The 14,338-nt window shown below is 40.3% G+C and overlaps 1 non-coding gene across 1 annotated transcript; it reads left to right on the top strand.

The window, feature by feature from the left end:
* Positions 1 to 13,146: 13,146 nt before the first annotated feature.
* On the top strand, positions 13,147 to 13,254 carry LOC130972544 (small nucleolar RNA R71). The gene has a single exon (XR_009083707.1). It is a non-coding gene; the product is annotated as a small nucleolar RNA R71 (small nucleolar RNA).
* Positions 13,255 to 14,338: the final 1,084 nt, after the last annotated feature.

Below are 14,338 nucleotides of genomic sequence, written 5' to 3'. Positions count from 1 at the left end.
CTACACAACCACAGAAAAAGAGTTACTTGCAGTGGTTTACGCCATTGACAAGTTTAAATCTTATTTAGTAGGATCAAAAGTGATTGTGTACACTGACCATGCTGCTCTTAGATATCTACTCACAAAGCAAGATTCAAAACCCAGACTCATCAGATAGGTGTTGCTTCTGCAGGAGTTTGATATAGAAATAAGAGACAGAAAAGGGACAGAGAACCAAGTAGCAGATCATCTGTCCCGAATAGAGCCAGTAGAAGGGGCGTCCCTCCCTCTTACTGAAATCTCTGAAAACTTTCTGGACGAGCACCTCTTTGCCATCCAGGAAGTGCCATGGTTTGCAGGCATTGCAAACTACAAGGCAGTGAGATTCATACCCAAAGAGTACAGTAGGCGGCAAATAAAGAAATTGATCACGGATGCAAAGTACTATCTTTGGGATGAACCATATCTCTTCAAGAGATGTGCAGACAGAGTAATCCGTAGATGTGTGCCTAAAGAAGAAGCACTGAAGATCCTCTGGCACTTCCATGGATCACAGTATGGAGGACATTTTGGAAGTGAGCGAACAGCCACAAGAGTCCTCCAATGTGGCTTCTACTGGCCTACTCTCTATAAAGACTCCCGAGTGTTTGTACTTAATTGTGATAGTTGCCAAAGATCTGGCAATCTGCCTCAGAGTTATGCCATGCCTCAACAAGGGATCTTGGAGATTGAGTTGTTTGATGTATGGGGTATTGACTTCATGGGACCTTTTCCACCATCATACTCAAACACTTATATTCTGGTAGCAGTGGATTATGCATCCAAATGGGTTGAAGCTATTGCAACACCCACTAATGATACTAAGACAGTGCTGAAATTCCTCCAGAAACACATCTTCAGCAGATTTGGTATCCCTAGAGTACTAATCAGTTATGGGGGCACTCATTTCTGCAATAAACAGCTTTACTCTGCTTTGGTTCGGTATGGAGTTAGCCACAGGGTGGCCACTCCATACCATCCACAGACAAATGGGCAAGCTGAAGTCTCTAATAGAGAACTTAAAAGAATCTTGGAACGAACCGTGATTAACCGTAGAAGGGATTGAGCAAGAAGCTTGGATGATGCTCTGTGGGCATACAGAACAGCATTCAATACTCCTATAGGAACTTCTCCATACCAGCTTGTGTATGGAAAAGCCTGTCACTTGCCAGTAGAACTGGAACATAAGGCCTATTGGGCAACCAAATTCCTAAACCTTGATGCCAAGTTAGCTGGAGAAAAACGATTGCTCCAGTTATATGAGCTAGAGGAATTTAGACTCAATGCTTTCGAAAATGCAAAAATTTACAAAGAGAAAGCAAAAAAATGGCATGATAAGAAGTTGTCATCCAGAGTCTTTGAGCCAGGGCAGAAAGTTCTGCTGTTTAATTCTAGGCTCAGATTATTCCCCGGAAAATTGAAATCCCAGTGAAGAGGTCCATATGTGATTACAAGTGTGTTACCATATGGATACGTGGAGCTTCAGGATAATGATTCTAACAAAAAGTTCATCATTAATGGACAGAGAGTTAAATATTATCTTGAAAGCAATTTTGAGCAAGAATGCTCAAAACTGAGACTTGATTAATGCTCAGTAATAGTCCAGCTAAAGACAATAAAGAAGCGCTTACTGGGAGGCAACCCAGTCATTTACAAAGCTTATTTGTTAATTAATTGATTTTTACAGGTTTATGTCAATTATCTTCAAGGTAAAATAGCAATTGCTTGAATTCACAAAGTTACAGAAGGATTCGCAGGATAAAACAGCTAAAAGGAAGCTCACTAGTGCGAAAAAGCCAATAAGAGCTGTTTTGGGCATTGAACTTCCAAAAGAAGCATCTACTGGGCATTCAACGCCAGTAAGGATAGTCATCTAGGCATTAAACGCCAGAAAGAAGCATCTTCTGGGCGTTGAACGCAGAAAGAAGCACTTTCTGGGCGTTTAACGCCAGATTTACAGCGTCCTGGGCGTTTAGAAAAATGCCCAGTGACAAAGGAGTTCCTGGCGTTCAACGCCAGCTAGAAGCAACAATTGGGCGTTGAATGCCCAGGAGAAGCTGCAAATGGGCGTTAAATGCCCAAAACATGCAGCGTTTGGGCGTTTAACGCCAGGATTTTGGAGATGAGGTAAATTCGTTTTCAATTCACATTTTTTTCCAAATTTTTATGTTCCAATTCATGATTTCTTGCATAAACATGTTACAAACTCTCATCCTTCAATTCTAAAAAATTTAATCCTAATTTTTAAAATCCCTTTATCAAAAAATATCAAATGTATCTTAATTCATAAACACAAATCCTTTTTCAAATCCCATCCAACCTCTTTTCAAATTTTTTTTTCAAAACTCAATTATCTTTTCAAATTAATCCCAATTCTTTTTTCTAAAATTCAGATTTATTTTTTAAAAAATATCTTCTATATCTTTTCAAATTTCAATTATATATTTTTCCTATCATATTTATCTTTTACAAATCATATCTTTTATCTTATCTTTCTTCAAAATTTTCGAAACCCACCCCCTCCCTTTAAATCCACATTCGGCCTCTCTCCTCTCCTCAACAATTTGAAAACTAGCTCTCCTTCTATCCCTCTCCTTTCTTTTCTTTTGCTTGAGGACAAGCAAACCTCTAAGTTTGGTGTGTTTATCCTTGATCACTAAACCATACCCACTAAGATCATGGCTCCTAAAGGAAAACAACCCACTCCAAGAGGCAAGAAAGAGAGTATTCCAAAACCACTTTAGAATCAAGGGAAGTTCTTAACCAAAGAACATTCAGACCATTACTACAAAATAATGGGTCTAAGGTCAGTGATCCCGGAAGTCAAATTCGATCTGAAAGAAGATGAATATTCGGAGATCCAAGAGCAAATTCAAAACAGGAGCTGGGAAATCCTAGCTAATCCTGAAACAAAGGTGGGAAGAAACATGGTTCAGGAATTCTATGCTAATCTGTGGCAAACAGACAGGCAGAGAATATCTGGAACTACTCTCTATGACTATCGGACCTTGGTCAGAGGAAAGATTGTTCACATCCACCCTGACAAAATCAGGGAGATCTTTAAGCTACCTCAGCTGAAAGATGACCCAGACTCCTTTAATAGGAGAATGATGAGAACAAATAAAGGCCTGGACAAGATTCTAGAGGACATATGCCTCCTTGGAACTAGGTGGACCACCAGCACCAAGGGCGTCCCAAATCAACTCAAGAGAGAATATCTCAAACCAGTCGCCAGAGGCTGTCTGGACTTCATTGGGCATTCTATACTGCTCACTAGCAACCGCTCTGAAGTCACCATTAAAAGAGCAGTTATGATCTACTGCATTATGTTGGGAAGAGAAGTGGAAGTTCATCAGTTGATTTCATGTGAACTTTACATAATTGCAAACAAGAACTCCAAAGATGCCAAATTGGCTTATCCTAGCTTAATATCTATGCTATGTAAAGATGATGGAGTGAAGATGGGAATAACTGAGTATATCTCAGTTGAGCGACCAATCACCAAAATATCAATGGAAAGACAACAAGTGCAAGATGACCCCATCAAGAGGAGAGGACAGGAATTCTGATGAGCGGATAAATTGTACGCTTTTTGGCATTGTTTTTAGTATGTTTTTAGTATCCTTTAGTTAGTTTTTATTATATTTTTATTAGTTTTTAGTTAAAATTCACTTTTCTGGACTTTACTATGAGTTTGTGTGTTTTTCTGTGATTTCAGGTATTTTCTGGCTGAAATTGAAGGTTCTGAGCAAAAATCTGATTCAGAGACTGAAAAGGACTGCAGATGCTGTTGGATTCTGACCTCCCTGCACTCGAAGTGGATTTTCTGGAGCTACAGAAGCCCAATTGGCGCGCTCTCAACGGCATTGGAAAGTAGACATCCTGGGCTTTCCAGCAATATATAATAGTCCATACTTTGCCCAAGATTTGATGGCCCAAACCGGTGTTCAAAGTCACCTCAAGAAATTCCAGCGTTAAACGCCGGAACTGGCACCTAAATGGGAGTTAAACGCCCAAACTGGCATAAAAGCTGGCGTTTAACTCCAGAAAACGTCTCTACACGAAAATGCTTCATTGCTCAGCCCAAACACACATCAAGTGGGCCCGGAAGTGGATTTTTATGTCATTTACTCATCTCTGTACACCCTAGGCTACTAGTTCTCTATATATAGGACCTTTTACCATTGTATTTTTGATTTTTGGATTATTTCTAGATCCTTTGATCATCTTCGGACATCTAGTTCTTAGATCATTTGAGGGCTGGATAGAGAGTCTTTTGATCATGTTTTGATGATTGAACTCACTTTGGGAGGCTGGCCATTCGGCCATGCCTAGACCTTGTTCTTATGTATTTTCAACGGTGGAGTTTCTACACACCATAGATTAAGGTGTGGAGCTCTGCTGTACCTCGAGTATTAATGCAATTACTATTGTTCTTCTATTCAATTCCGCTTGTTCTTTTACCAAGATATCACTTGTTCTTCAACTTGATGAAGGTGATGATTGACACTCATCATCATTCTCACCTATGAACAAGGTGACTGACAACCATTCTTGTTCTACAAGCATTCGAGGCTTGGTGAATATCTTGGATTCTTTAACCGGAGTCTTCGTGGTATAGGCAAGAACTGATGGCGGCATTCAAGAGAATCCGGAAGGTCTAACCTTGTCTGTGGTATTCTGAGTAGGATTCAATGATTGAATGACTGTGACGTGCTTCAAACCTGTAACCTACTGGGCGTTAGTGACAGACGCAAAAGAGGGATTCTATTCCGGTAGGGGAGGGAACCACACCGGTGATTGGCAGTACTGTGACAGAGTGCGTGCATTAGCTTTCACTGCGAGGATGGGAGGTAGCCATTGACAACGGTGAAACCCTACACAAGCTTGCCATGGAAAGGAGTAAGAAGGATTGGATGAAGACAGTAAGAAAGCAGAGAGACGGAAGGGAAGGCATCTTCATACACTTGTCTGAAGCTCTTACACCAATGACATACATAAGTATCCCTATCCTTATCTTTTATGTTATTTTCGTTCATCACCATTATACATTTGAGTCTGCCTGACTAAGATTTACAAGATGACCATAGCTTGCTTCATACCACCAATCTCCGTGGGATCGACCCTTACTCGCGTAAGGTTTATTACTTGGACGACCCAGTGCACTTGCTGGTTAGTTGTGCGAAGTTGTGTTTATGCCATGGTATTGAGCACCAAGTCTTTGGAGCCATTACCGGGGATTGTTTTGTGTATTAAAAAGTATTGATCACAATTTTGTGCACCAAATTCCTCCCAGAAATCCCTCAAATTGAATATTGGGAGCATCTTGAAGCATCTGTTACCAAGTTACAAGAAGCTATGGACCAAATAAAGGAAGAACAGAATAATCAAAATAGCATGCTTTGCAAATTGCTTGGGGAACAAGAAGAGCAAAGGCGTGACTTGAAGGAACTGAAGCATCAGAAATTGTCTCTTGAAGGACCAAGCACCCCACAGACTAGAGGAACATCCAGTTCTCAAAATAAATATTGTTGAGTCCTAATCTTAGCTTTAACTCTGTGATAGTTGTCTTATAGGAATTTACCTTAGAAGTTATATAGGAGTAGCAGTAATTAGTATATCTATTTTGATTTTATTTTCAATTAAGCTATAATTTATTTTTCTCATCATCATCAAACATGAATAAAATAGTAGATTTTTAGAATAAAGAGGCAATTTAATTTCGAGTTCTTAATAAGGAAAATTCTAATTATTTATATGTGGTGGCAATACTTTTTGTCTTCTAAATGAATGCTTGAACAGTGCATATTTTTTATACTGAATTTCATAAATGTTAAAATTGTTGGCTTCTGAAAGAATGATGAATAAGAGAAATATTATTGCTGATCTGAAAAATCATGAAATTGATTCTTGAAGCAAGAAAAAGCAGTGAAAAAAAAAGGGATCATTGGATAAAGAAAAAGAAAAAGCCAATAACCCTTAAAACCAAAAGGCAAGGGTGAAAAAGATCCAAGGCTTTGAGCATCAATGGATAGGAGGGCCCAAGGAAATAAATCCAGGCCTAAGCAGCTAAATTAAGCTGTCCCTAACCATGTGCTTATGGCATGTAGGTCCAAGTGAAAAGCTTGAGACTGAGTGGTTAAAGTCGTGATCCAAGGCAAAGGAGTGTGCTTAAGAACTCTGGACACCTCTAATTGGGGACTTTAGCAAAGCTAAGTCACAATCTAAAAAGGTTCACCTGGTTATGTGTCTGTGGCATTTATGTATCCGGTGGTAATACTGGAAAACAAAGTGCTTAGGGCCACGGCCAAGACTTATAAAGTAACTGTGTTTAAGAATCAACATACTAAACTAGGAGAATCAATAATACTATCTGAATTCTGAGTTCCTATGGATGCCAATCATTCTGAATTTCAAAGGATAAAGTGAGATGCCAAAACTGTTCAGAAGCAAAAAGCTACTAGCCCCGCTCATCTAATTAGAATCTGAGCTTCACTTGAAACTCTGAGATAGTATTGCTTCTTAGTTTCTTTTAATCTTATTTTATTTGTCTAGTTGCTTGGGGACAAGCAACAGTTTAAGTTTGGTGTTGTGATTAGCAGATATTTTATACGCTTTTTGGGGGTAATTTCATGTAGATTTTAGTATGTTTTAGTTAGTTTTTAGTATAATTTTATTAGTTTTTAGGAAAAATTCATATTTCTGGACTTTACAATGAGTTCGTGTGCTTTTCTATGATTTCAGGTATTTTCTGGCTGAAATTGAGGGAGCTGAGCAAAAATCTGATTCAGGCTGAAAAAGGACTGCTAATGTTGTTGGATTCTGATCTCCCTGCACTCGGAATGAATTTTTGGAGCTACAGGAGTTTAATTGGCGTACTCTTAATTGTGTTGGAAAGTAGACTGGTGCACGAAATTATGATCAATACTTTTCAAAACATAAACAATCCCTAGTAATGGCTCCAAAGACTTGGTGCTCAATACCATGGCATAAACACAACTTCGCACAACTAACCAGCAAGTGCACTGGGTCGTCCAAGTAATAAACCTTACGCGAGTAAGGGTCGATCCCACGGAGATTGGTGGTATGAAGCAAGCTATGGTCATCTTGTAAATCTCAGTCAGGCAGACTCAAATGTATAATGGTGATGAACGAAAATAACATAAAAGATAAGGATAGGGATACTTATGTATGTCATTGGTGTAAGAGCTTCAGACAAGTGTATGAAGATGCCTTCCCTTCCGTCTCTCTGCTTTCTTACTGTCTTCATCCAATCCTTCTTACTCCTTTCCATGGCAAGCTTGTGTAGGGTTTCACCGTTGTCAATGGCTACCTCCCATCCTCGCAGTGAAAGCTAATGCACGCACTCTGTCACAGTACTGCCAATCACAGGTTTGAAGCACGTCACAGTCATTCAATCATTGAATCCTACTCAGAATACCACAGACAAGGTTAGACCTTCCGGATTCTCTTGAATGCAGCCATCAGTTCTTGCCTATACCACGAAGACTCTGATCTCACGGAATGGCTGGCTCGTTTGTCAGGCGAGCACTCGGTTGTCAGGCGATCAACCATGCATCATGCAATCAGAAATTCAAGAGATATTCACTAAGCCTCAGATGCTTGTAGAACAAGAATGGTTGTCAGTCACCTTGTTCATAGGTGAGAATGATGATGAGTGTCAATCATCACCTTCATCAAGTTGAAGAACAAGTGATATCTTGGTAAAAGAACAAGCGGAATTGAATAGAAGAACAATAGTAATTGCATTAATACTCGAGGTACAGCAGAGCTCCACACCTTAATCTATGGTGTGTAGAAACTCCACCTTTGAAAATACATAAGAACAAGGTCTAGGCATGGCCGAATGGCCAGCCTCCCAAAGTGAGTTCAATCATCAAAACATGATCAAAAGACTCTCTATCCCCTCCATACAATAGTAAAAGGTCCTACTTATAGAAAACTAGTAGCCTAGGGTGTACAGAGATGAGTAAATGACATAAAAATCCACTTCCGGGCCCACTTGGTGTGTGCTTGGGCTGAGCAATGAAGCATTTTCGTGTAGAGACTTGTCTTGGAGTTAAACGCCAGCTTTGGTGCCAGTTTGGGCGTTTAACTCCCATTTAGGTGCCAGTTCCGGCGTTTAACGCTGGAATTTCTGTAGGTGACTTTGAACGCCGGTTTGGGCCATCAAATCTTGGGAAAAGTATGGACTATCATATATTGCTGGAAATCCCAGGATGTCTACTTTCCAACGCCGTTGAGAGCGCGCCAATTGGGCTTCTGTAGCTCCAGAAAATCCACTTCGAGTGCAGGGAGGTCAGAATCCAACAGCATCTGCAGTCCTTTTCAGTCTCTGGATCAAATTTTTGCTCAGGTCCCTCAATTTCAGCCAGAAAATACCTGAAATCACAGAAAAACACACAAACTCATAGTAAAGTCCAGAAAAGTGAATTTTAACTAAACACTAATAAAAATATACTAAGAACTCAACTAAAACTACTAAAAACATACTAAAAACAATGCCAAAAAGCATACAAATTATCCGCTCATCACAACACCAAACTTACATTGTTGCTTGTCCCCAAGCAACTGAAGATCAAATAAGATAAAAAGAAGAGAATATGCAATGAACTCCAAAAACATCTATGAAGATCAGTATTAATTAGATGAGCGGGGCTTTTAGCTTTTTGCCTCTGAATAGTTTTGGCATCTCACTTTATCCTTTGGAACTCAGAATGATTGGCTTCTTTAGGAACTCAGAATCCAGATAGTGTTATTGATTCTCCTAGTTAAGTATGATGATTCTTGAACACAGCTACTTTATTGAGTCTTGGCTGTGGCCCAAAGCACTCTGTCTTCCAGTATTACCACCGGATACATACATGCCACAGACACATAATTGGGTGAACCTTTTTCAGATTGTGACTTAGCTTTGCTAAAGTCCCCAACTAGAGATGTCCAGGGTTCTTAAGCACACTCTTATTGCCTTGGATCACAACTTTATTTCTTTCTTTCTCTTTCTTTTTTTTTTTCGTTTGCTTCTCTTTTTTTTTTTTTCCTGCTTTTTCTTGCTTCAAGAATCATTTTTATGATTTTTCAGATCCTCAGTAACATGTCTCCTTTTTCATCATTCTTTCAAGAGCCAACATTCATGAACCACAAATTCAAAAGACCTATGCACTGTTCAAGCATACATTCAGAGAACAAAAGTGTTGCCACCACATCAAAATAATTAAACTGTTATAAAATTCAAAATTCATGCAATTCTTTTTCTTTTCAATTAGGCACGTTTTTATTTTAAGAAAGGTGATGGATTCATAGGACATTCATAACTTTAAGGCATAGACACTAAGACACTAATGATCATAAGACACAAACATAAGCACTAAAATTCGAAAAACAGAAGAATAAAGAACAAGGAAATCAAGGAACAGGTCCACCTTAGTGATGGCGGCTCTTCCTTCCTCTTGAAGGTCCTATGGAGTGCTTGAGCTCCTCAATGTCTCTTCCTTGCCTTTGTTGCTCCTCTCTCATGATTCTTTGATCTTCTCTAATTTCATGGAGGAGAATGGAGTGTTCTTGATGCTCCACCCTTAGTTGTCCCATGTTGGAACTTAATTCTCCTAGGGAGGTGTTTAGCTGCTCCCAATAGTCTTGTGGAGGAAAGTGCATCCCTTGAGGTATCTCAGGGATCTCATGATGAGAGGGGTCTCTTGTGTGCTCCATCCTTTTCTTGGTAATGGGCTTATCCTCATCAATGGTGATGTCTCCCTCTATGTCAACTCCAACTGAATAACAGAGGTGACAAATGAGGTGAGGAAAGGCTAACCTTGCCAAGGTAGAGGACTTATCCGTCACCTTGTAGAGTTCTTGGGCTATAACCTCATGAACTTCCACTTCTTCTCCAATCATGATGCTATGGATCATGATGGCCCGGTCTAAAGTAACTTCGGACCGGTTGCTAGTGGGAATGATTGAGCGTTGGATAAACTCCAACCATCCTCTAGCCACGGGTTTGAGGTCATGCCTTCTCAATTGAACCGGCTTGCCTCTTGAATCTCTCTTCCATTGTGCGCCCTCTTCACATATGGTTGTGAGGACTTGGTCCAACCTTTGATCAAAGTTGACCCTTCTTGTGTAAGGATGTTCATCTCCTTGCATCATAGGCAAGTTGAACGCCACCCTCACACTTTCCGGACTAAAATCCAAGTATTTCCCCCGAACCATAGTAAGATAATTCTTTGGATTCGGGTTCATACTTTGATCATGGCTCTTGGTGATCCATGCATTGGCATAGAACTCTTGAACCATCAAGATTCCAACTTGTTGAATGGGGTTGGTAAGTACTTCCCAACCTCTTCTTTGGATCTCATGGCGGATCTCCGGATATTCACCCTTTTTGAGTGAAAAGGGGACCTCGGGGATTACCTTCTTCAAGGCCACAACTTCATAGAAGTGGTCTTGATGCACCCTTGAGATGAACCTATCCATCTCCCATGACTCGGAGGTGGAAGCTTTTGCCTTCCCTTTCCTCTTTCTAGAGGTTTCTCCGGCCTTGGATGCCATAATGGTTATGAAAAAGCAATGCTTTTACCACACCAAACTTAAAATGTTTGCTCGCCCTCGAGCAAAAGAAGAAAGAAGAGAGTAGAAGAAGAAGAAATGAGGAAGAGGGAGATGGTGGTGTATTCGGCCAAAGAAGGGGGAGAAGTGGTGTTTTGGTTGTGTGAAAATGAAGGAGTGAAGAAGGGTATTTATAGGAGAGAGGGGAGATGGGGTTCGGCCATATTGGGTGGGTTTGGGAGGGAAAGTGGTTTGAATTTGAAGGGTGAGGTTGGTGGGGTTTTATGAAGGATGGATGTGAGTGGTGAAGAGAAAGATGGGATTTGATAGGTGAAGGGCTTTTGGGGAAGAGGTGTTGAGGTGATTGGTGAATGGGGGAAGAAGAGAGAGAGTGGTGGTGGGGTTGGTGGGGATCCTGTGGGGTCCACAGATCCTGTGGTGTCAAGGAAAAGTCATCCCTGCACCAAATGTTGCTCAAAATCACGTTTTGAGCCATTTCTGGCGTTAAACGCCGGGCTGGTGCCCATTCCTGGCGTTTAACGCCAGGTTCTTGCCCTTCTCTGGCGTTTAACGCCAGTCTGGTGCCCCTTTCTGGCGTTAAACGCCCAGAATGGTGCCAGACTGGGCGTTAAACGCCCAATTGCTAGGCTTACTGGCGTTTGAACGCCAGCAGCTTCTTCCTCCAGGGTGTGCTGTTTTTCTTCCTGTTTTTCATTTTGTTTTTGCTTTTTCAATGGATTTTGTGACTTCTTATGATCATCAACCTACAAAAAACATAAAATAACAAAAGAAACTATATAAATTATAATCATTGGGTTGCCTCCCAACAAGCGCTTCTTTAATGTCAGTAGCTTGACAGAGGGCTTTCATGGAGCCTCACAGATATTCAGAGCAATGTTGGAACCTCCCAACACCAAACTTAGAGTTTGAATGTGGGGGTTCAACACCAAACTTAGAGTTTGGTTGTGGCCTCCCAACACTAAACTTAGAGTTTGACTGTGGGGGCTTTTCTTGACTCTGATTTGAGAGAAGCTCTTCATGCTTCATCTCTATGGTGACAGAGGGATATCCTTGAGCCTTAAACACAAAGGATTCTTCATTCACTTGAATGATCAGTTCACCTCTATCAACATCAATCACAGCTTTTGCTGTGGCTAGGAAGGGTCTGCCAAGGATGATGGATTCATCCATGCACTTCCCAGTCTCTAGGACTATGAAATCAGTAGGGATGTAATGGTCTTCAACTTTTACCAAAACATTCTCCACAAGTCCATGAGCTTGTTTTCTTGAGTTGTCTGCCATCTCTAATGAGATTTTTGCAGCTTGTACCTCAAAGATCCTTAGCTTCTCCATTACTGAGAGAGGCATGAGGTTTACACTTGACCCTAAGTCACACAGAGCCTTCTTGAAGGTCATGGTGCCTATGGTACAAGGTATTGAAAACTTCCCAGGATCTTGTCTCTTTTGAGGTAATTTCTGCCTAGACAAGTCATCCAGTTCTTTGGTGAGCAAAGGAGGTTCATTCTCCCAAGTCTCATTTCCAAATAACTTGTCATTTAGCTTCATGATTGCTCCAAGGTATTTAGCAACTTGCTCTTCAGTGACATACTCATCCTCTTCAAAGGAAGAATACTCATCAGAGCTCATGAAAGGCAGAAGTAAGTCCAATGGAATCTCTATGGTCTCATGTTGAGCCTCAGATTCCCATGGTTCCTCATTGGGGAACTCATTGGAGGCTAGTGCACGCCCACTGAGGTCTTCCTCAGTGGCGTTCACTTCCTCCCCTTCCTCTCCAAATTCGGCCATATTGATGGCTTTGCACTCTCCTTTTGGATTTTCTTCTGTGTTGCTTGGGAGAGTACTTGGAGGGAGTTCAGTAACTTTCTTGCTCAGCTGTCCCACTTGTCCTTCCAAATTTCTAATGGAAGACCTTGTTTCAGTCATGAAACTTTGAGTGGTTTTGATTAGATCAGAGACCATGGTTGCTAAGTCAGAGGGGTTCTGCTTAGGATTCTCTGTTTGTTGCTGAGAAGATGATGGAAAAGGTTTGCTATTGTTAAACCTGTTTCTTCCACCATTATTATTGAAACCTTGTTGAGGTCTCTCTTGATTCTTCCATGAGAGATTTGGGTGATTTCTCCATGAAGAATTATAGGTGTTACCATAGGGTTCTCCTAGGTAATTCACCTCTTCCATTGAAGGGTTCTCAGGATCATAAGCTTCTTCCTCAGATGAAGCCTCCTTAGTACTGCTTGGTGCATTTTGCATTCCAGACAGACTTTGAGAAATCAAATTGACTTGTTGAGTCAATATTTTATTCTGAGCCAATATGGCATTCAGAGCATCAATCTCAAGAACTCCTTTCTTCTGACTTGTCCCATTGTTCACAGGATTCCTTTCAGAAGTGTACATGAATTGGTTATTTGCAACCATTTCAATGAGCTCTTGAGCCTCTGTAGGCGTCTTCTTCAGATGAAGAGATCCTCCAGCAGAGCTATCCAAAGACATCTTGGACAGTTCAGAGAGACCATCATAGAAAATACCTATGATGCTCCATTCAGAAAGCATGTCAGAAGGACATCTTCTGATCAATTGTTTGTATCTTTCCCAAGCTTCATAGAGGGATTCACCATCCTTCTGTCTGAAGGTTTGGACTTCCACTCTAAGCTTACTCCATCTTTGTGGTGGAAAGAACTTTGCCAAGAAGGCATTGACTAGCTTTTCCCAAGAGTCCAGGCTTTCTTTAGGTTGAGAGTCCAACCATATTCTAGCTCTGTCTCTTACAGCAAAAGGGAATAGCATCAGTCTATAGACCTCAGGGTCTACCCCATTAGTCTTGACTGTGTCACAGATTTGCAAGAATTCAGCTAAGAACTGATGAGGATCTTCCATTGGAAGTCCATGGAACTTGCAATTTTGTTGCATTAGAGAAACTAATTGAGGTTTAAGCTCAAAGTTGTTTGCTCCAATGGCAGGGATAGAGATGCTTCTCCCATAGAAGTCGGGAGTAGGTGCAGTAAAGTCACCCAGCACCTTCCTTGCATTGTTTGCATTGTTGTTATTTTTGGCTGCCATGTCTTCTTCTTCTTTGAAGAATTCGGTCAGGTCCTCTAAAGAGAGTTGTGCTTTGGCTTCTCTTAGCTTTCTCTTCAAGGTCCTTTCGGGTTCAGGGTCAGCTTCAACAAGAATGCCTTTATCCTTGCTCCTGCTCATATGAAGGAGAAGAGAACAAGAAAGTGTGGAATCCTCTATGTCACAGTATAGAGATCCCTTAAGGTGTCAGAGGAAAAGAGAAATAGAAAGAAGAAGGAGGAGAAGAATTCAAACTTTATTAGAGAGAGTTCGAATTGCGCATTAAGAAGGAGTAGTACTCCATAAATAGAAGGATGTGAGAAGGAGGGAAGAGAATTTTCGAAAATTCAATTAAAAAGATTTTGAAAACATTTTGAAAATTTGATTGATAATTTTCGAAAATTCAAAGTGAAAAAGGAATCAAGTGATTTTTGAAAAAGATTTTTAAATTAGAAATCAAAAAGATTTGATTGAAAACTATTTTGAAAAAGATGTGGTTAAGAAGATATGATTGAAAAGTTATGGTTTTAAAAAGATTTGATTTGAAAACAATTTTAAAAGATATGATTTGAAAACAATTTTAAGAAAAAAGATTTGATTTTAAAAATAATTGACTTGCCTAACAAGAAAAGATATGATTCAAACATAAAACCTTCCTCAACAGAAAAGGCAAAAAAATGTT

This window comes from Arachis stenosperma, chromosome 3, assembly GCF_014773155.1.
Source record: "Arachis stenosperma cultivar V10309 chromosome 3, arast.V10309.gnm1.PFL2, whole genome shotgun sequence".
NCBI classification, from domain to species: Eukaryota; Viridiplantae; Streptophyta; class Magnoliopsida; order Fabales; family Fabaceae; genus Arachis; species Arachis stenosperma.
The sequence above is the reverse complement of the archived record's forward strand: the minus strand, read 5'-3'. Positions and strand labels throughout refer to the sequence as shown.